Genomic DNA, 22,952 nt, shown 5'->3' with positions numbered 1-22,952 from the left:
GTGCACCACCACACCTGGCTTTTTTTTTTTTTTTTTAACGAATTCATTTTTCAATGCCTGGCAGTTACTTCATACTTGATAAGCCTCCCCACAGGCTCAGAGTCAATTCCTAAGGCTTACCCAGCTTACTTTAATTGAAGGTAAGAAAAGCTTGTCAAAAACACACCTCACAAACTCGAAAGCAGTTGTTTCACAACAGGCCATTACTCCTTTTGCCTAGAAACTGGCTGAGGGAGCAAGAATTGATTTCAGAGTTATTGATGACTTGGCTCTCCCCAGTTTTCGGGGAGGATGTGGAGCAGGGAGTTCTACCGAACTGTCAAGTCATCAATTTGCACATTCCTATTCCCAGCAGTGATTAATAACCCTGTGTTGGGCAAAGCATCTCTGCTAAGCGCTGAGTCACTCGCCTTGCTGGAATACACTGCTCCTGCTATTAGCAGCCTGCAGAAGTATCCTCCGCAGGGGCTGCAAAGGCAGCTTGATATGGGTGTCTTAATAAATGAAATGTGCCGCCCCTTTTAAAAGCATACATCCCGTGGGATGCTGGGATGCTGAGGGTCTAGGGACTGTATGAGTCTCCATGTCTGGGCCTTTGTCTGGTGTTCCATTTAAACTCCAAGTTGCAGGTAACCAAATCTTTTCTACTGTGTTAGCATTCTGTTTCTGCTATGAAAATGTGTCTCACACGTGGTGGCTCCAAACAACATATTTATTACTAATGTAGTGCAGGGGAGAAGAAATCCTACCCAGAGCTTGCTGGGCTAAGATCTCTGCAGTGCTCCACTTCTTTCTGGGTACTCCAGAGGACAGTTTACTCCCTACCTTTTCCAGTTGTCACGGTGCACTTTCCTCGTGGGTTCTTAGACCCTGGAAGCCGGTGGCGGTCCACTCTCCTGACTTTACAGTCACAACTCTGTCTTGACTCTCTTTTCTGCCACCCTCTTCCTCTTTAGAGAACGTGGTGATTACACTGATCTGATCTGAGTGGTCCAAGTTCTCTTCCTACAATCAAGCCCGATGCAGAGCTGATCTTCATTTCATCTGCAGCCATAAGTCCCCTTTGTGGCATAATGACTCAATCAGAGGTTCTGAGGACTAGGGTACGCAATAATGGGTGGGGTGGGGTGGGGGGAACGGCATTACTTACTATGTCTAAAGCAGGCAAATGAATTCCGCCTGACTGAAGATTCTGCTGCCTTTTCTACTTACCTCTTCTTGTATAAAAATCCAGCTTGTTACAATTTGTAAATTCGCTCCAATATTACTTTCTTTTTATTTTACATTTTTTGGATTCTCAAGACAGGGTTTCTCTGTTTACACCTGGTTGTCCTGGGACTTACTCTGCAGACCAGGCTGGCCTCGAACTCAGAGATTTACCCACCTTTGCCTCCTGAGTGCTGAGATTAAGAGTGTGCATCACCACCGCCTGGCTAAATATTCCTTTTTTCCCACATAAATTTTCAGCCACTGACTCCTCATTTTAATCAGCTCTGGCACCTTTCCCAATTCTCTTAATTACTGAGTTATATAAGATCCCTATTCTGATGTATACATACATACACACACACACACACACACACACACACACACACACACACACACACACATTATAGACATATTCTAATGCTTCTAAAATTAAAAATCTTCCACCTTTGCATAGATTTCAACTTGTGAGGAGGATGGGCTTGGCAGGAAATCAGCTGTAATGGCCAATGGCTGAAAGTCAGAGGTTAGGCTATGCTCCAGGCTCCTCAGCACTACCCTACAATCAAGTTAAGGAAATTAAAAAAAAAAAAATCTTTTGCCCATGGCTTTATCTGGAACCCAGAAAAGCAACTGGAGAGTAGCTACCATTGTATGTCCACTCACTGATATACAAATCGTGCTCTTCGGGATTAAATACAAATTAAGCCTGTCTGCTTGAGAGTGTAAGATCCTCTGTTACTCTGGCCAAGTCCCTTGGAATGGATTTCTCCATTCTGCTGAGTGGCAGTTACTCTGCTCTGTTTACCTTAGACAACCCTGACACAGTAGCTGCCTATGCATTTTACCCTGGTTTTTGCAACACAACCTCGTAAAGGGCAAAGGTTCCCAGGAAGCCACCTGGAAGGATCTAGGGAAGATGACTTTAACAGGTTACTATTCTCAAACACTTTTGCCATTTTATTATGGGGGACTGGATAGCAACTCTATAGACCAAGATCTTGCATGCAATAAGCATGACAAAACAAACAAGCAAACAAATGACACCCCCCCCCCAAAAAAAAACCAGACAGGTATGATGGTACAAGCCTTTAACACCAGCATCCAGAGCTGAAGAGGAGAGAATCAGGAGTTCAAAGCCAGCCTTGGCTACATGTTGACCCTGTCCCAACAAACAAAAACAAAGTAAAACAAGCTATACTACAAAATAAAAACATGGATAAGCAATAACAACAGCAATAATAATTAATAATAATAATAATAATAACAATGCAAAGAACAGAAGTTACAACGTGATGGGGTTTGTAGACTTGTTAGAAGCCTGAGGAAGTCCATTTTAAGTTTATTAAATGATATTTACAGATAGTTACAAGTTTGGTTTAAAATCCAAAGGACATTTTTGATATGTATTCATTTACACATACTCTCTTAATGTTCTTCACCACAAATAACATTATTAGTACTTTTAAATAGTTTATCACATTCTAGCTTATTTTCATTATGAGAATAAATGATGCAATAGAAAATCCAGAAACCTTTAAAACAGATGGAAAGTCATTCATAGTATAACCAACCCCAAGAAAATATGTCATTGTTATTCATGGCTACGTTTGGGTTGTTCTACCTACATTTTAATAACTATTCTCCTACTTTTCTCTTTCTATAAATAAATTTCTATGCTCTTGCTAAATTTTTACTGGTTGCATAATACTTCATCAACTAGGCATGCTATAATTTTAATAACATCTGTGCATTTAAAACCAAAAATAACCTAAAAACTCTACTCCTAACTTTCTGAAATTACTTGTAGTTCACTGTCCTTTGGTTGACTTTAAAAATCCTTCATTTTATACACCATACAGTTGAACAGTTTGTTATTAATCTCCCACTAGAGCTTTGGTACCTCTCTTTGTCACTGTTCTAGTGCTATGAAGAGATACCATGGTCCAGGTAACTATTATAAAAGAGAACATTTAATTGGGGGCTTGCTTATAGTTTCAGACTGTAAGTCGATTATCATGGCAGGGAGCATGGCAGCAGGCAGGTGTACGGCTGGAGAAGTAGCTGAGAACTACACTCTGACCTGCAGGCAGAGAGAGAGAGAGGAGAGACACAGAGAGAGAGAGAGAGAGAGAGAGAGAGAGAGAGAGACAGAGACAGAGACAGAGACAGAGACAGAGAGACAGAGAGACTTAGATTTTTTTAAACCTACTTGTAATAAGGGTCCTCAAATGAATTGACTCCCCCTTCTATCCTACCATCCAAAGGTAGGGTAGAAAAGATGGTAAATAGGACAAGGGGGTGGGAATCTGTTTAGAAGTAGTTCTTTAGGGGCAATTCAGCAGCAGTGGCATGATCCAGCAGAAACCACCAGGCCTTTCCTGAATCAACAGGAGTCAGTGGGAGCAACCAGGACTGGCTGAGATTCCAGGAGAAGTTCTCTGTCGTGCCTCCCTCAATGAAGTAGAGGTCAGCAAAGATGAAGTTGCAAGACCAATGAAGCGTTTCAAAGCTAGCTATGACTGTCACTGTCACTGTCCATTGAGTCCTATTTATACTTTCTCCAAATGTCACGTGTCCTCCCATGGGTCTTGCCTCAGCAAAACACCACGTGGGTCTGTATTACCTGACAAATCCAGAAACTTCCACTACACACACACACACACACACACACACACACACACACATACACAGGGCTTGGCATGGGCTTCTGAAACCTCAAAGCCAACTCCTACTGACTTACCTCCCCAACAAGGTCACACCTCCTAACCCTTCCAAACAATTCTTCAGCTAGGAAGCAAGCATTGGACTATATTATGCTATGGGGCCATTCTGCTTCAAACTACCATTCTGCATATGACATTATGATGCCAGGACCCTGACTCCACTGACTCCTCCCTTGGGCCTGAAAAGGTGCCTGATGGGTTGCCACCATTTTCTGAACATGTGACCAATGGAGATCAATAGTTATACTTAAGCATGCTGCTGATCGCCTCACTTCGAGACTCCCCTTTCCCCAAACCATAAATCATCTATAAATATCCAAAAGCCCTATCCTCAGGGAGACAGATTTCAGTCTTGAAGCACCCTGGAATACTTCAAGAATAGCACTTCCTCTTGCTTAACTCCCAGTTTTGGTGACTGGCATATATGTGGTCACTGTTCATCCCTGTAACAAAATGCCCAAGAAAGACAACTTCACAGAGAACAGGGTTCTGTTCTGGTTTAAGAAGCTTCACTTCATGGCAGGCTAGTTCCATTGTTTTGGGGCCTGTGGTGAGTCAGAGCCTTCTGGCAGAGTGTGGTGAATATAGTTACTTACCTTGCGGTGTAATGGATACACACAGGCAACAAAGAGAAGCCCTGAGACAATGTTTGTCCTTTCCAACCCCTGCAATGCGTTTTGTCCAATCAGGCCCCAGTTTCACAGCTCCCCAGCACTTGAGCGGTAGAAACAGAGGAGCTGGAAGCCTGAGGAGAGCCCGCACTGATATTGAAATCTCATCTTGAGAACCTAGGGCTGGGGATGGCTGTCACTTAGTGGTAGATAGCTTCCCTAGAACACACCAGGCTCTTTGATCACAAGCATTAAAAAAGGTGTTTTTAAAATATATATGAACTTCAGGTCGCTGAAAACACGCACCTGTCCTTGGTCTTTCTTCATTTCTATGGTATGTGCTGAGCTATAATGGATACTACATAATGCTGGGAACCAAATTAGAGACACATCGCCTCATAGAATTTCAGGCTGGAGTCAAGCAGAATCTCTCATGAAGCTGCTGAATTGGAGAAGCCAAAACCCACTAGGTGGCTGGAGGGGAAATAGATGCTGTACTAGTTCCGCCTTCATCCTCCTCTCTTCCTACCTTTGACATCTTCTGGGGAAACAGTTCTCATGAGGACTGCGTCTCTTCAAAGGCTCTTCTGCGTATCTGTGATGTCTTCATTTGAGTGCCCAGACTGAAAGAGCTACCCGTTGTATTAAACACCTTGCTTTGTGACACAGTGATAGAGAGTTAGTAGGCTTTATGACAGGTTTTTTTTAAAGCATCTCAGCGTAGAATTTGTTACTCCCTGAAACTCATAGTTCACTGGCCAAAGAAAATCGAATGATCAACCCTAAATCAATGAGGTGGAACATACAGTTCTACCATAGGAAGGGGATAACTATGTAGTTGCACTCGGAACAATGACACACTCAGAATGTCAGCTCAAAAATATGAGTTTGTGGGAGGCAGATCAAGATGAACAAATACCTGTAGTATATAATCACACCAGCTTGTTCAAAAATACTCTCAAGTATATTATAAATCAGTAACAGAAAGGCAATACAAGTCACACATATGATTAAAAAAATATCCTAGCAAATAAAAAGAAATACATGAGCCAGTGGTGGCACACATCTTAATCCCACTGCTTGGGAGGCAGAGGCAGGTGGATCTCTGTGAGTCTGAGGTAGCCTGGTCTACAGAGCAAGCTCCAGAACAACCAGGGCTACACAGAGAAGCCCTGTCTTGAAAAGCCAAAACTGAAACCCAAACCAAAACAAGAACAAAGTGAAAGAAAGAAAGAAAGAAAGAAAGAAAGAAAGAAAGAAAGAAAGAAAGAAAGAAAGAAAGAAAGAAAGAAAGAAAGAAAGAGAGAGACAGGAAGGAAGAAAGAAAGGAAGAAAAAAGGGAAACATGTGGAATTAATTTAAATACTGCATTTAACAAAATATTGTCAATATTATTATGTAGTAAATATTACCAGAGATTATGAAAGCATTTTTGAGCAGGATCTTTCTCTGTTGCCCAGGCTAGACTCAAGTTCACAGCAATCATCCCGACTCCACCTACTGAGAGCTGGGATTGCAGGTATGAGCCACCCTACTTGGCCATTATGATTTTGAGTACTCACTATACGAGCATGTCCGCCAACTGAGCTCTCTTCCAGACCCCCTCTTTTCTGTTGTCTTTGAGGGGGCTTGTTGCTTTTGGATTTCTGAAAAATAGAAACACAAACACACAGTTATCTACTTAACAGAAATCAGAATTTTTTTTCCCTATGACTAAAAGAACCACATTTCTAAGGGAAAGCACCATTACTTAGACATTAGTGGTTTGGTTCCTGAATATGAATGTTTGTTCTGAGAAGCGGGGGACCTGAGTTTCAAAGTTACAGGTGAATCAGTGCTCTTAACCTTTGAGCCATCTCTCCAGATCCAAATATTTGTTAAATTTTGATAGAAAATAGTTATTATAAATTGATGCCTTTTGGGGTTTTCTTTCTTCCTTCCTTTCTTCCTCCCTCCCTCCCTCCCTCCCTCTTTCTTTCTTTCTTTCTTTCTTTCTTTCTTTCTTTCTCTCTCTCTCTCTCTCTCTCTCTCTCTCTCTCTCTCTTTCTTTCTTTCTTTCATAAACATAGGCTGTCACTATGTAGCCCTGGTTGGCCACTATGTAGACCAGGCTGATCTTGGATTCACTGAGCTTTCTCCTGAGTGCTGGGGTCATAGTTGCATGCTACCATGACCAGCCACTTTCAAAAAATATATCTGCTCAAGCCCTACTCCCAGTATCTCAGAATGAGATGGGACTTGAAAATGGGGTCATTGCCAATGTGATTTTCTATGGGAAGTCATAGTGGAGCGTGGTAGATCCCTAATTCAAGCACGTCTGGGCTTCCTATAGGAAGATGGCCAGGTGAAGACAGAAGAATGTTGGGGTGTATCTACAAAGCAAGTTGTGTCAAGGATTGCTGACAAACTAGCCAAAGCCAGGAAGAAATAAGAAAGAGGCCTTTCCAGGCTTCAGACAGAGAGATGGCAGCCTACTGACACCTGATTTTAGCTTGAGTTTCCAGAGCTAGAGACAACTCGCTTCTGCTGAGTTAAGCCACACTGTTTTCAAAGCCTTGTCACGGCGGTCCTAAGAAATGAGTACCATTGTCTGTCTTCTGGAATTTTAATAAGATGCTTTCAGGAATTTCATATTCTTAAGTCTGCATTCAGTCTTTTTTTTTTCCTTTTTCATATATAGTGAGAAAACAAAAGGTCATACAAATTTATTATTTATTTTAAAATTCACTTGGCTGGCAAAGTGAGTCACAGCAAGTAAAATCCAAACAAAGACAGAGATAAATATGTTGTTTTATTTAATCCAAGAAGATAAAGAAATTATTTGCTATAGAATGTGGCTTATTGCCAGAGGCGTTGTTTGGAAAATAATTATAAGTACATTAAAAGTGACATTTACAGAATCAACTATCAAATTATTTGCAGAATACATTTAAAATTAGATTTTCCTTCCCAAGTCCAATATCAAAGAACATCATTAATATTGTTTACAATATTAATTATGCAAAGAAGGTACAAGATGGCAGACTCACAAATAAATTGACAAATAAATTGCCTGAGCAGTACTTTGAAATACTGCTTCAAATGCAGAGATGATATTCAAAGATCATAGAAGTTTCAAAAGCCCTATGTATTACTGAAATCACTCTCAAGATTAAAACATTACTTCACATCCTGTCATATCATAAAGCAAGCCATATTCTCCATTGACTTATATGCAGAAATTCAAGAATGCCTAACCCAAGTCCTTGGCCAATGAATAAGCCCTCTGTAACCAGAAGGACCTCAAGGGAGACTGGACCAATGAATCAGCGCAACCTCCCTGAGATAAGGCTCACAGATTTGTTCTCTTTCATCGGGAAATCACAAGCAGCGCAGGGGCTGAGGAGGTGGCTCAGCTGCTGTCTTAGTCACTTTTCTATCACTGTGATAAAACACCATGACTGACCGTGGCAACCTACAGAAGAACAAGTTTATCTGGGCCAAGTTTCCAGAGGATACGATTGTCATGGCGGGGAAGTGTGTCATCAAGCTGCCGGAACCGGAAGTTGAGGGCTCACATCTGCATGAAGGGGGAGAGAACAAAGGAGAAATGGTATGCATTTTCAAACTCTCAAAGTTATCCCCCAGCAAGGCCACCCCTCCTAAGCCTACTCAAACAGTGACATCACTGGGGATGACGTATTCAAAGAGAATACGGGGGAGGGGGGCCATCGCACCATAGCTGGTAACCAACCCTGGAGAGGCATAGACAGGCAGATTTCCAGAACTCCCTGACCAGCCAGTCTAGCTGCTCTAGGTGCAGTGAGAGGTAATGAGGCAGAGTGAATGACTGAAGACATACAATGTCAATCTCCGGCTCTCAAACACACACACATACACACACACACACACACACACACACACACACACACACACACACATCCCAATACTGACTAGACTGTAGCCTGTTTTGATCCTGAAATGCTCACTGATAAGAACAGCAGCTGAGTTATGTTTAGAATAACAGCATGTCCATATCACAAACATCCTCTCTCCACAAAACTTCCCCACAGCCATCTTTTCTAGCTACAGAAATTTAACTTGACATCTACTATGTGCTGGGGACACAGACTTAAAATAAATCTCTGCTCTCATGGAAAGCACAGTATAGCATGACATGCACACACGGAATGAGTAGTTCTATCAAACTGCTTGTATACGTGACCTTTGCTATTGAAATATGGAGTGTATGCATTGCTATGTGGAGAGGAATGCATTAATTTCTTCAACATCATACATTTTTGCACTGTATTTTAATGCCTAGCTCCTCTGAGAAGACTGGGAATGATAGAGACAGAGAGATGCTAATGCGATTTAGTTGGTAATTTAACATACAGAAAACAGCTATGGACACACTTGAGAACTGTGTCCCACCACACTGAGGGACCCTTCCACCTGGCTGCAAACTGTGATGTAGACACCTGCTTTGTGGCTGTGCGTGGAGATTGGCTCCGGCTCACAACACTTCACATTCCTCTGCTAATGTTGAGTGGATAAACTTTTGAGTCCCCCCAAAATTACCACTCCTATTACAGTTCAATAACCAATTTTCAGAACAAGAGTTGGAGTCACTCCCCTGCCTCCAAAAGTACCATTCATGAAAGGCACTCTAGGAGATAAAGCCTTGGACTTGGGATTTTTGTAAGGTCACCTCATTTTCCTCTTGCCTCTAATTACAGCTGCTCTGCGGGGTTGTGAACAGTCTGTTTTAGCCCTTCTCAATCTACAGCATGGGGTGCAGTTAGTGCAGATGGGATTTAGGAGGTGGAGCCAGTAGCAACATTTGGGGAGTCTCTGCAAGATCACTTAGTCCTTATAAGAAAAGAAGGCTCAAAGTCGATATTCTCGGATGAGAATTGTGGGATTCTTAGTAACAACCAGGGGCTTTCAAATCTGTTTCCAGGAGAAAAAAACATTTTTTAAAAGACTATTGAGCACGGTGTAGTGACACACAACTGTAATCTCAGCACTCGGAAGGCTCAAGCAGGAAGGTCGCTAAGGGGCGGTGATGGATAAGGAGACATGAGAGATGAAGGGAGAGAACGCACGGAAAAAGAACGGTTCACCAGGAGAGCGAGGCTAGAAAACCACACAGACAGAACGATGACCACCCGTGCTCTGGAATCGTCCTAGGATGCGCCATCGCTGCCATCCTTGGTTTGTGTAACTCTGCTGGAGCCACATCCACCCACCCCCCAGTCACAGGGTCCTCGCAATCAAACCACCTGCTTAGGCATTTCTCCGGGTGCTTCCGTGGCTCAGTTCTACCCTGAGTCTCCATACAGAAAGCACCCATCTCTGTCTGGTTTTAGCTGGAAAAATAAAAAAAGCTGAGCAAAGAACTGAGAAAGAAAGAACATTTTCAGGTTCCACAGTAAAGTCCAGGATAAGAAAGAGGCCATCAAGGGCGGGGCTTAAAGTGCGGTGGTAACTTCCTCCCTCACTACCTAAACCTTAAGTCCTGTCATTGTGCCTCCACGAACAGACCTGAGTTAGGAATGAACACGAGAACCCCTCTCTTTATAAAATACGGCGAAGTGAGCCAGCTTTGAGGAAGAGGCCACGGCTCTCCTTTAAGCATCTGCATCAGACCCGATTTAGCCCTAGCTGGTCCCATGGAAGGCACATCCTTACTCAAATCACAACACTTCTTTTTCTACAGTTCTAAGCGTCAAACCCAAAGCCTCTCCATGTTAGCCAAGAGTCTTGCCACTGAGCCACTGAGCCAGGGCCTCACACAGGCTGGCCAAGACTCTGACCACTGAGCCACACGCTCAGCCACGGGGTGCGTAGCTTGTATGAAAATTGCCAGTTTGTTTGTAAGTCTTGTGGCTTCCGCTTACATTGAACAATTAAAATCACAAATAATAGTAATATTTTTATATTGGAATGGAGGATGAAAACATGATTTTAAATGTTTCCAACATGTATTTTGATAGCTAAATCTGTAATTTGTCATTCGAGCCTAATTTCCTTTTCCGGGCTTCCACAGCTCCCTCCTTCCGTCTTCCACAGCTGTCATCCGCTGTGACAGTGTTGTCAATCTAGAAGGGAAGTCGGGACAGGAACGCAAGGCAGAAGCTTGAAGACAGGAACTGAAGCAGAAGCCGTGGAGGAGTGCTGTTTGCCGGCTTGTTTTCCATGGATTTTCAGAGTGCTTTTTCATACAACCCGGGACTGGCAGCCTAAGGATGGCTCCACCCACAATGGGCTGGGCCCCTCCCACTTTAATCATTAATCAAGAACACTCCCCTCAGACTTGCTAACGGTAGGCCAATCTTATAAAGGCATTTTTTTCAACTGAGGGTCCCTCTTCTCAGATGACTATAGCTATGCCAAGTTGACAGAAAAATTAACCATTAGTGTGTGTGTGTGCGTGTATGTGTGTGTTAGAGAATGGTTACAAAACAGTTAAAGGAGCCATGCAATTCAAAGATTTTTTTTTTTAAACTGGAAGCAAAGGTGGATTGCAAAGACAGCAGCTATAGTGCTTAGGTAAGACATTAAGGAATCCAGTTAGAGGGCTGCTGGTGTCACAGATCAGAGTTGGCCTTGGGTTTCAGAGGCAGGCACAGGGGTCAGTCAAGCTTTAGAGGGACAGGACTGTGGAGATGAGGTGCAAGACCAGGACCAGATAGATGGATGGGGCAGAGGGATGGACAGTAGTTTGAACAGGCCATGTCAAACAGTGGTGATGAAGCTGAGCTGAAGGCCTGGGGGTTATTGGGAGCTCTCTGCCTGCTGGCATGCAGACACAGAGAGAGACAAACACACAGACAGACAGACAGACAGACAGACAGACAGACAGACAGAGAGACAGGGAGACAGAGACAGGGACAGAGTCAAACAAACAGATACACAGAGATAAACACAGACAGACAGACAGACACACACACACATGCACACATGCACCAATTAGTTAGATGACAGGGTGGTGAAGCCTTTGGTATCTCCGTTAGGTGGCCTCCATTTTTTGTTTTTAAAGACAAGGTTTCCTGGATGGAACTCCCTATCTAGACTGGGCTGACCTGGAACTCACAGAAATCCACCTGCCTCTGCTTCCCCAGTAATGGGATCAAAGCCGTGTGTGTGCTCCCATACCACACATGTGTCCTGTTCAGGAGGTCAGGCTATAATCTACGTTGGTCTGTTGTTTTTATTAAGTTCTTGGATCTGGCTTTGCTGCTATGGTTTTTAAAATAATTTATTTTTATGTGCATTGGCATTTTGCCTGCAGGTATGTCTGTGCGAGGGTGTCCGATGTTGGAGTTACAGATAGTTGTAAACTGCCACGTGGGTGCTCAGAATTGAACCTGGGTCCTCTGGAAAAGCAGTCAGTACTCTTAACTGCTGAGCCATCTCTCCATCCCCTCTGCTATGGTTTTAATATGCTCAAGGTCTTACATGGTCCCAGCCTACTTTTGATAAACTTGTATATGGTACCTTTTTAAAAGTTCCCTTTTCATTTTAGGACTAAGCTACTTATCAGCCCTTGCCTCCTCCTGTGCAGCCATCCTGCCTCTCTCCCCATTTGCACTCAACATGGGGCCAAAGGGTCCTTATAAGACGGAGTCACTCAGAGCAAGGCACAGTCTAAAGGCCGGTTTTACACATTCTGCATAATCCAGAGAAGAACACTCCTGCTGTCCATATCTGTTTCAGTGTCTGGCTGTGATGCAACCTTGCCACAGCGTATCTCCTCTGTCATTCTTATCTGGATGATGACGGAGTGGCCATTTAAGAGAAAGAATGACTTATTCAAACCTGAGCTGGATTCATTTCACCAGGATGAGAAAAATGCACTTCGCCAATGTGGAGACAACCTGGAAGTTCAGATGTGGTGAGAAGTACAGTTGAATAAAAAGTGTTTATTATATTTACAAATTCGCCACAGACCCCTTGTCTTAGCCACTGTTCTGTTGCTGTGAAGAGACAGCAACACTTTTAGAGTGGTGACACTTCTAAAAGAAAGCATTTAACTGGGGCTGGCTTACAGCTTCAGAGGGTTAGTCCATTATCCATCATGGCAGGGAGCATGGTGGCGCAAAGGCAGAAGTAGCTGAGAGTTCTACATCTGGATCCCCAGGCAGCAGAGAGAGACAGACTCTGGACCTGGTTTGAGCTTTTCAAATCTCAAAGCCCACCCCCACCCCACCCCCATTTGACATACTTCCTCCAACAAGGCCACACCTCCTAGTTTATTTCAGACAACGCCACTCCCTAATGACTAAGCATTTAGATATATGAGCCTATGGGGGCCATTCGTATTCAAACCACCACAACACCTCGGGAGAATTATTCAATATGTATAGACAGAAGGTGTCTGTCATCTTTATATCCAAGAAATTCTTGTGTCCAGTGTTGGTAACAGAATCCGGGGGCCATGAGCACACTAGGTAGGCTCCCAAGCAACTCTTAAGCACACTAAATTCAAGGGACACACGCTGGGAGCATTTAAAGGTGTCTCATAAGATTTCATACCATTCAATGTCACATTTGCTAACACATTGATAACTGTGTGAGATTTCTGCCTTGGTTTCTTTCTCTTTTTTTTACTTTTTAAAAAGATTTATATATTTTATATACATGAGTACACTGTAGCTGTCCTCAGACGTACCAGAAGAGGGCATCAGATCTCATTATGGATGGCTGTAAACCACCATGTGGTTGCTGGGACTTGAACTCAGGACCTCTGGAAGAGCAGTTGGTGCTCTTAACCACTGAGCCATCTCTCCAGCCCTTGGTTTCTTATTTAAACCTTGGAGGGCAGGACTGAGGATGTAGCTTAGTTGGTAGAATATTTGCCTGGCATGCACAAAACCTCAAAGGCTTTGATCTTTAGCACGACATACATCTGATATGTTTGTGCATGCTTATAATCTCAGCATTTAGGAGGTGGAGGCAAAAGGATCAGGGGTTCAAGGCCATCCTAGCTACTTACTGAGTTCAAGCCCAGCCTGAGATATATGAGATTCTATCTCAAACAATAACAACAGCAACAGCAACAACAACAAAAACAAAAACAAATCTTGATGGATATTTAGGGTCATGGGAACGAACACTCTTAGAACACACTGACAATTTGGTATTGCTCTAGGTGATTTTTTATTCATGTCTAATAAATCCTTGACACACAAAGAATACAGTCAGGCTAACGTTACACACACCATCAGAGCACAATGAGTTTTGAGTGCTTTCCTTCTGAGTCGCTTCTGAAACAAGTTCTCAACTAATGATACCGTTAATACTTAGAGATAGCTTTCCTGTCAATCCCAAGTTACTTCAACTTGGAGGGAAGCATTTCACTAAGAAACAAAAGTAAACTCTCCATATCATGGCTGCGAATCCCCGTCCTTGACTAAGTGATTGTTCCCTGAAAACAAGAGCCGTTTGGGAGTTCTTTTCAGTCTGCCCTGAAACTGTACTCTCTCCAGCACCCGAGCTACTGAGCTACAATTGTATATAAAATTGTGTGGCGTCTTAAAGGCATTTGCTGTGTAATTTTTTTATCAGAGAACAGCAGTAGATGACCAGAACCAAAAATACTTTTTTTCACATGGTGAGGCGGACTTGCAAGCTTTTCCTCCATTCTTCAGCCAATGAAAAGGTAATGCCATGTAATCACGATTTCCTGGGATTCTGTAAAACCACTAAAGAGGCACATTGATGCCCTCTGAATGGAGACACTGTAGCATGGTTTGGATTGGCTCTGTTCTGGGGGGTTCTTGACACTCATATGCTCAAATCAGTCTTTTCAAAGGGTCCCTTTGTGTCCAAGACACCCAGACAGCCTGATTTCAAGCATGCACTTGTGGGTGAATGCAGATGGCAACGGGGTGGAGTCGGGGGCCAGAGATGTCATTAAAGGCTGTTTTCATACTTCCATACTTCGTTTCTCCGTACTTCAGGCTTGACAGGGATCAGAATTCCATTTTTCATATCAATGTAAATCGAAATGCCTTCAAGTCGTACTGTCGGCTGAAGGGCTCGCTTGCTTGCTTTAAACTTGGAGAACAAAAAAAAAGTCTAAACAGACAAATACTAGTTAAATAGTGTTTTCTTTCGCAAAAAGCAATGACAGGTCAATGTTGATTATTAATGAAGGCAGATACAGAGACACCAGAAAGTATTTTGAAACTCTCAATCGCTTTAGGTCACCTGAGGAACTTCTTCATGACATTGTGAAAAGTACCTCTGTTGTGTGTGCTGGTAGGTTAGAGTCTTTGCTTTTGCTTTTGAGACGGACTAATGTACTCTAGGCTGGTCTTGAATTCACTACATACCGAAGGATGTCTCTGGACTTCTGATCCTCCTGCTGGTCTACTTTGTTTTACATTCCACCTGGAAAACCATAGGATTATAGGTGTGCGCTACCATGCCTGATTTACACTGTGCTGGGGATTGACCCCAGGCATTCATTTATGCATCAAAGCCATCTCTCCCGATGGAGCTACTGTCCCAGCCTGTGTGTACAGTCTTCAAATGTTTCGAAATTTCACAAATTAAGCTTTATTTACACACACACACACACACACACACACACACACACACACACACACACACATACACACACACAAACACAAAGACGTTCACGCGCACATACGCACACACAATCTCTCTTCCACCCCCCTTCTCCACCCCACTCTCTCTGTGCCCCTGCATGATCATGTATGTATGAGTGCAGCCACATGTTTGTCAACCATGTGTAGAGGTCAGAGGACAACTGCCAGAAATTTGTTCTGTCCCTCCACTATTTGGGTCTTGTGGATTGAACTCAGATTGTCAGGGTGGATGCAAGCATCTTTACTCACGGAGCTATCTTTCTTTTTTCTTTTTTGGTTTTTTTCGAGACAGGGTTTCTCTGTATAGCCCTGACTGTCCTGGAACTCACTTTGTAGACCAGGCTGGCCTCGAACTCAGAAATCCGCCTGCCTCTGCCTCCCAAGTGCTGGGATTGAAGGCGAGCGCTACCACAGCCTGGCAACTTCCAACATCTTTCACTACCACTTACTGGATGGAGCACTGCTCCAGGTAGGGAGGCCCACATGCCAGTATTTAAGGCCATGTAGTACTAAACAGAGAGTGTTGGAACTTGCCAAAATTTCTTGATTTTATATAATAGCGGATCTGGTTTTAGTTCCAGACAGAGGACTTACCCTTCAAAATGGAGATCCGCCCTTGAAAAGATTGAGGCCTTGAGGCAGCAGGTTGAGAGAGCTCAAGAGCTGTGGTGTGGATGGGCTCCGCTCTGGGTGGGAAAGCAAGGCCTCAAGGGCCCGAGACTCAAGCAGATATCACGACTGTGTAGGGCAGGAATGATATAAGTCACTCAGGAAGGGAATGCTTCGGGACTGGATACGCTCGCTCACCAGCCACTGCCAGTTGAACAGGACTCATTCTGGAACGTGAGTTTGGTAAATTTCCTCTACTTTCTTTCCTATTCTTTCTTTAAGCAGTGTCTCATTGTGTCATCCGGGATGGCCTCAAATAAGATTCCTCTGCTCCTGCCTCCTGCCTGTGAGATTACAGGTGTAGCCATGCTAATTGGAGTATTCTTCTTTCATTCTTTAGTTCTTTTGTTCTCTCTCCCTCCCCCTTTCTCTCCCTGTCCATCTTTCCTCCTCCTCCTCCTCCTCCTCCTCCCTCCTCCTCCTCCTCCTCCTCCTCCTCCTCCTTTTGACACAGCATTTCCCTGCATAGCTCTCTAGCTGTCCTGGAACTTAATCTGTAGATCAATTTTCCCTCAAACCCAGAGGCTGACCTGCCTCTGCCTCCCAAGTGCTGGAGCCGAAGGCACGTGCCACCACTGCCCCACTTGAGTTAAGTGATTTTCAATAAACCTTTTCTGATTTCCACCAGTCCCATTTTCAAGGAACTCCTTTAAGGGATTATGTGTAGAAATGTGGACCTGGCTCACAGGAACACAAACAGGAAAATTTGCCTCAGAGAAGAACGTAGACCCGTAGCTTCCTTGACTTGGGAGAGCTTTGCAGTGAACCAGATGTGTTTTTCGAGACAGGGTTTCTCTGTGTAGCCCTGGCTGTCCTGGAGCTCACTCTGTAGACCAGTCTGGCCTCGAACTCAGAAATCTGCCTGCCTCTGCCTCCCAAGGACTGGGATTAAAGGCGTGGGCCACCACTGCCTGGCTGAACCATACATTCTAAGTGCATAGCACATAGCGTGTGCTGTTCCGAATGGAAAGAGCCAAATATTTGCCTTTTGATTGTGTAGGATCTACTGCGGTTTTCTTTTTAAAAGAAAGGAGAGCAGATAAGCTGAGAGCTGCAGTGTTTGGAAAACCTATTAATTAACCCAATCTCACTGACGAGAGTCAGTTCTCGGCATTCCTTATATGTACAGTGCTCTGAGGAGTATCGAAGAAGATGGTGGGAGACACCAGGAAGGGCAGAGGGGAGGTCTGCCATAGCTAAGTTCCACTCTGCCACATTACTGACACTGATGGTACAGCCTAATGGGCAGCGATGCTCTCATGCAGGTTTTGTGAAATCCTGAAGTGCTCTGAGACTCGTGAGCAAAAAGTCAAAAGTATGTATTCTAAAACCGAATTACCCAGCCTTAAATTCCAGTGATATCATTTCCTAACGTGACAGTTCTTGGTTTCTTCAACCACACGAGGGTGACAGCTGCCAAGCTTGTCTCACAGGAGAAGGGAAATAAATTTAGATGCCCAGGGTACTTGGTGTATATTCAGTATGATTATTCCAAAAAGCAGCGTTTGGCATCCATATATATTCCACTCCATACCGTGTCCTGGTTGTGCGACAATGGTTGATCTATGGAGACTACGTGTCTGTGACTGACCTACAGATTAGAACTCATAAGCCTCCAGCCACGACAGTCCAGTAAGAATTTCATGTGCAAAGATTTTAAGACCCTCCTACCAGAGGATGTTCTGAAACACTTACAGGAATATTTGAGACATATGTTAATGGAATCTACACACCACGTATTCAATTCCCATTGTCCATTTGAATATAATTAATATCAACCCCAGACAAAACAAACAAACAAAAATTAAACAAACAAAATCATTCAAGGTGATTGAAGCAAAAATTTTCATGTGAATTGGTAATTCTTGTCCACCAGGGGGCAGTCCTCTCATGGAAACCAAGAACAAATAGGCCTAAGAAATTTTTAAAAATCTGTCATTAAAAAAAAAAAAAAAGCTCCTCTAAAGAAATTAAGTTTAATTTCACTAAAACTTATACTAGAGCTACAACCACACACCATAACTGCTCTTGACCTCTGTCAGATGGACCTGAGAGAGAGAGGACACACAAGAAGTATTCCTCTATGTATAATCCTGCTTCAGAGCCAGGTGGATGAGCAAGGTCCTGAGGGGTCCTCTGTAAGGCAAACGGGACAAGCACTGTATTTACTGTTCAGAACAGGATTTAAATGCAAGGGAACTATGACAATTAGCAGTAGCATCAAGCCCTCAGATAGGAGGTACTCATCAGAGGTACAGAGGACAAGTTATCCCTGTCCTGTCCCTTTCAAAAAGTGCTACAGAGAGCAGTTGCTATAGAAACAGGGACTCAGGAGATACACCCTAAAGTTTAGAATTGCCATCCCACATTTTATCAAGTCTGGGGCCTTTAAAGCTAAATAAATGAGCACGTTTCACAGGCTCTGGGTTTGACTGCTGGCCTGGGAAGAGATGAACCTCATAGTGGTCAGAATATAGACACCAGACTTAGAGATAGAAAAAAGGGGGTTGGTTTTTTTTTTTTTTTCAACTCTGAAATTTTCCCTAGTTTGGGGGAAGCTAATGTGGTGGATCACATTTTGTATAGCAAGAACTATGGGTCTGGGACTGGAGAGATGGCTCAGTGGTTAAGAGCACTGACTACTCTTGCAAAGGTCAATTCCCAGCAACCACATGGTGGCTCACAACCATCTATAATGGGATCTGATGCCCTCTTCTGGTGTGTCTGAAGACAGTGTACTCACATACATAGAGTAAATAAATCTTTAAAAAAACAACAACAACAACAAAAAAAAAACTATAGGTCAATTGAGTACCAATGTGTTAACCTAATTCGCAACAGACTAGGACCCATTCGGTATAGATGAAAAGTCAAAGACATTGATATTAAAAGAGCAAAATGTAAATCTTAGAGTCTCTGCTTTTTGGCTATGAGCTGTGGGCAGCATGTGCGTAGGAGAGCTTTGCAGAACCATGAAGGGCTAATAAGGAAGAAACCAATTTAAGTTGGATCTTCCCACCAAGAGAGCACCATCATATTACATCATATAGTCATAAGGTTACAAAAGGCTTCTCAACATGCGGTCTCTTCCTAAGTACTCTACCAATGGGCTTTGAAAAGGTTCAATAAGAGAATCCACACAGCACGTGGAAGGTGCCTGAGCATCAGAATATGCAGGTAACAAAGGGGCGGTGTCAGCGTTGTAATTTGATCCTGTGTTATAGAGACTCTCTTCTCCACATTGCCTTATCTTTATTTTTCCCCTCACGAATAAAGGTTCAGGGCTGGAGAGATGGCTCAGAGGTTAAGAGCACTGACTACTCCTCCGAAGGTCCTGAGTCCAATTCCCAGCAACCACATGGTGGCTCACAACCATTTGTAATGAGATTTGACTCCCTCTTCTGGTCTGTCTGAAGACAGCTACAGTGTACTCACATATAATAAATAAATAAATCTTAAAAAAAAAAAAAAAAAGAATAAAGGCTCACTTAGGAGGCAGAGGCAGGCCAATCTCTGAGTTTGAGTCTAGCTTGGTCTACAGAGTGAGTTCCAGGACAACCAGGGCTACAGACATGGGGAAACCCCATCTGGAAAAAACCAAAACCAAAACCAAAACCAAAACCAAAACCAAAACCAAAACCAAAACCAAAACCAACAAAAACCGATAAAGTCTCAAGGACTTTGTCTTAGTTAGGGTTTCCATTGCTGTGAAGAGACACTATGACCACATGCCCACCATGCCCACCAGAACAACACTTAATTGTGGCTGGCGTATCGTTTCAGAGGTTCAGCCATCATCATAATGGCAGGAAGCATGGCAGTGTGTAGGCAGACACGTTATTGGGGAGGGAAGTGGAAGTTCTATATCTTGATCCAAAGGCAACCAGAAGGAGACTTTCTTCCGCACTGGGCAGAGCTTGAGCACTAGGAGACCTCAGAGCCTGCCTGCACAGTTCTGCACTTCCTCCAACAAGGCCACACCTCCTAATAGTGACCTTTCCTTCCTATGGGCCAAGCTTATTTAAACCACCACAGACTTTTCAGATTCACGAAGCTGCAATGTCTGAGCTACACCTGAACCCTTGTATGCTTCCCCTCTTCAGTGCCTGCTGCAAGCTTCCTTAACAGGACCATAAATAGCATCCCATGGATGCATTTGGCCTTTTTTGTTTTCTTTATAGATAACGAAGTGCCCACCATTGGCTGGGTCTCACTGCCCCTAAGTAGAGACAAAGGGTTTGCTGTTTGTTTTCAGTTTGGCACTTTTTCCTTTCCTTTCCTTTCCTTTCCTTTCCTTTCCTTTCCTTTCCTTTCCTTTCCTTTCCTTTCCTTTCCTTTCCTTTCCTTTCCTTTCCTTTCCTTTCCTTTCCTTCCCTTCCCTTCCCTTCCCTTCCCTTCCCTTCCCTTCCCTTCCCTTCCCTTCCCTTCCCTTCCCTTCCCTTCCCTCTTCCCTTCCCTCTTCCCTTCCCTTCCCTTCCCTTCCCTTCCCTTCCCTTCCCTTCCCTTCCCTTCCCTTCCCTTCCCTTCCCTTCCCTTCTTCCCTTCCCTTCCCTTCCCTTCCCTTCCCTTCCCTTCCCTTCCCTTCCCTTCCCTTCTCTTCTCTTTTCTTTTCTTTTCTTTTCTTTTTTTTAATGAGGCGGGACTTTATGCTGCCCAGGTGGGTCTCAAACTCATTAGTACCTAACTCCTGATCTTCCCAATTCCACCTTCCAACACATAAACTACCACAGTAGATTCAGGACAGCGTGGCTCTGAATCATCACTGAGTAGAGTCATGTCCTTGGGAAGAGGTTTGTTTGTTTGTACTGAGAAGGAACCCCCCAAACCAGTCCTAACCAAATGAAAGTCCTCTTCCTCTTTGATCTTTGAAGGAATATGAGTGAACCTATCTCCCATCTTCAAACGAAGTGTCCCTTATGCTGCCATGGGTAACACTGTTGGTCCCAGGAAGGATATAGCACAGTTACAACTGAGCACCTGTTACAGAAAAATTAGGCCTTAAACAAAAGGTACATGAAGAGGTATGTTTCTAGGAAACCAGAGGTTAAAAGGCGAGGCACCCTAGGAGAAGTCAAACAAAGAAGGAATATAAATGTTCACTTTTCCATCCCTGTTACAAATGGAGAGCTCCCCCGACCCCTCCACACAGAGGCAAAGACAACAGGTTACTTTGTTGTACTTTGTGAACTGGCTAGCCATTCCATCTCCATGGAAACATAACAGGTTAATAGGTGTGACCCTCACTTCTCAGTTCCTTGATGGTGATTGCTGTTAAGCAAGGATGTGTGCCTCTGAGCCTGAGGGTAGTTTGGCACACTTTTGTACTTAGAGTATAATTTAAGGCCCAGAATAAGCAATAATCAACATTTAAATTCACAGTGTCATCTGTTAGCCAAAATATTTCTCTAGAGAAACCAGCAGTGTGACCTTTCCTTTCAAGTCTAATGCCGAGTAACCCTGAAGCCAAATTCTCCAGTTAGCGGAAAAACACGGAGGTCCATACTGGTCCTCCTCCAGTGACAATTCACCCGGTCCCCTTAGCTTCATCTCCAAAAGGCAGTGGGCACCTCCTGTGAGTAGGAAGCCCTGCTAAGTAAGCCCTGCTCAGAATTGCCAAATCAGTTCTGGATATTGAGTGAAATTGTCCAGATAGCCCTGCTGAACCTTTCAGGGGTGACATTGAAGCTGAGATTCACTCCTTCTACCAATGTACACCTTCTACCCCTATAAATATCTCCCCATATTTGGCATAAGATTTTCAAAATTTGCATGGAGTGACCAAAAGTACAGATTGTATCACTGTTTTAATGTATCTATTCATTCCCTTTGTAAACTGCAAGAGTCTTTTTTTCTTGTCCCTAAGCAATTTGAAGAGAATGGTGTTTGTAAGTTTCCCTGTCTTCTTAGGTTAATCATTGCGTGTTCTCTCTCTCTCTCTCTCTCTCTCTCTCTCTCTCTCTCTCTCTCTCTCTCTCTCTCTCCACTGCCCTGTATGGGGGTCAGTTTGAAAAATCTTTTTTTTTTCCTTTTTTTTTTTTTTTTTTTTTTTTTTTTTGAAATGGGCCTAGCATTCTGAGTTTGGAGGGATAAAGGCCATCTGAACAAAAGTTTTAGGAACACAACAATGGAGCCTGTCAATTAGACTAGGTAAAGCTAACACAACTGAATGCTTCCCTGAGGAAGATGGAACAGGGTGTGAGGGAGAGAAAATGAGGCCAAAGGAATAAAGGACAATAGGAGTGACATGGAATCTATGCAGAGACCTTTAGGAGCACGTGCGCTAGCCCCAGCAATGCCCTGATAAAGACTGACCACACAAAGGCCTGCTCCTGGCTAACCCTACATCACAAATGACCAGCATTCCCAGGGAAAAGTCAGGTTTCAATCTAGCCAGAGTCCTCTCAATGCCAGAATGGGTGCTCCTCTGGGATGCCAAAATATGGATAGAATCGCAAAGGGCACGAAGTGTTTAGTGGCCCTTTATAACAGCTTCGTAGTTGAAAGGGAAAAGAGACATGTCTAAACCACACCCCAGTTTAAAAATTTTTATCTCAAAGGGCAGATTGGCACACATCGATCCAGAGAATGTCTCTCTTCTCCACTGGTTTCACCAGAGGGGGCTGCCTGTGTGTCCAAGGAGGGGCCTGAGATAGATAGCTCTGCGGATCGCATCATTTGTAGTGATTTATTAGTTAAGAAATAAAGCATGACGGGTGGGTGTGGTTACCAGAGTCTAATCACACCCCTAGGGTGAGACTACACTACTCACAACCAAATTCCCCCCAGGGGTGTGATTAGCTCATAAAACCCTGCCTCCCACAACTGCCAGACTCTTTAAGGTCATTTATTTATTTAAAAAAAAAAAAAAAAGAAAAAAGAAAGAAAGAAAGAAAGAAAGAAAGAAAGAAAGAAAGAAAGAAAAAAGAGGGAGTCAGTCAGTGGAATCCCTTCTTCAGAGTGCATCTAAGGATGACCCTGGTCTTCCTGAAAACAAAACAAAACAAAACAAAACAAGCAAACAAAACCAAACTCAAACCCTGAAGGATTTGCTATCTGCTTCCCAGTGCTGCTTCCTGTTTAACTATGAAATGGACTTACCAAAATGGCATGGAGGGGACCCTTCCTGGTCTCTGTGCATG

General features: G+C 43.5%; 1 long non-coding RNA gene across 2 annotated transcripts; it reads left to right on the top strand.

The window, feature by feature from the left end:
* Nucleotides 1–6,002: 6,002 nt before the first annotated feature.
* On the top strand, nucleotides 6,003–12,435 carry Gm40314. Of its 2 annotated transcripts, none has more exons than XR_868467.1 (3): nucleotides 6,003–6,062; nucleotides 10,575–10,850; nucleotides 12,054–12,435. It is a non-coding gene; the product is annotated as a predicted gene, 40314 (long non-coding RNA). The 2 variants fall into 2 exon arrangements; XR_868466.1 differs by lacking the exon at nucleotides 6,003–6,062 and adding an exon at nucleotides 7,865–8,135.
* The last annotated feature ends 10,517 nt before the right edge of the window (nucleotides 12,436–22,952 follow it).

This window comes from Mus musculus, chromosome 5, assembly GCF_000001635.26.
Source record: "Mus musculus strain C57BL/6J chromosome 5, GRCm38.p6 C57BL/6J".
Lineage (NCBI taxonomy): Eukaryota > Metazoa > Chordata > Mammalia > Rodentia > Muridae > Mus > Mus musculus.
This window is presented reverse-complemented; position numbering and strand designations above follow the sequence as displayed.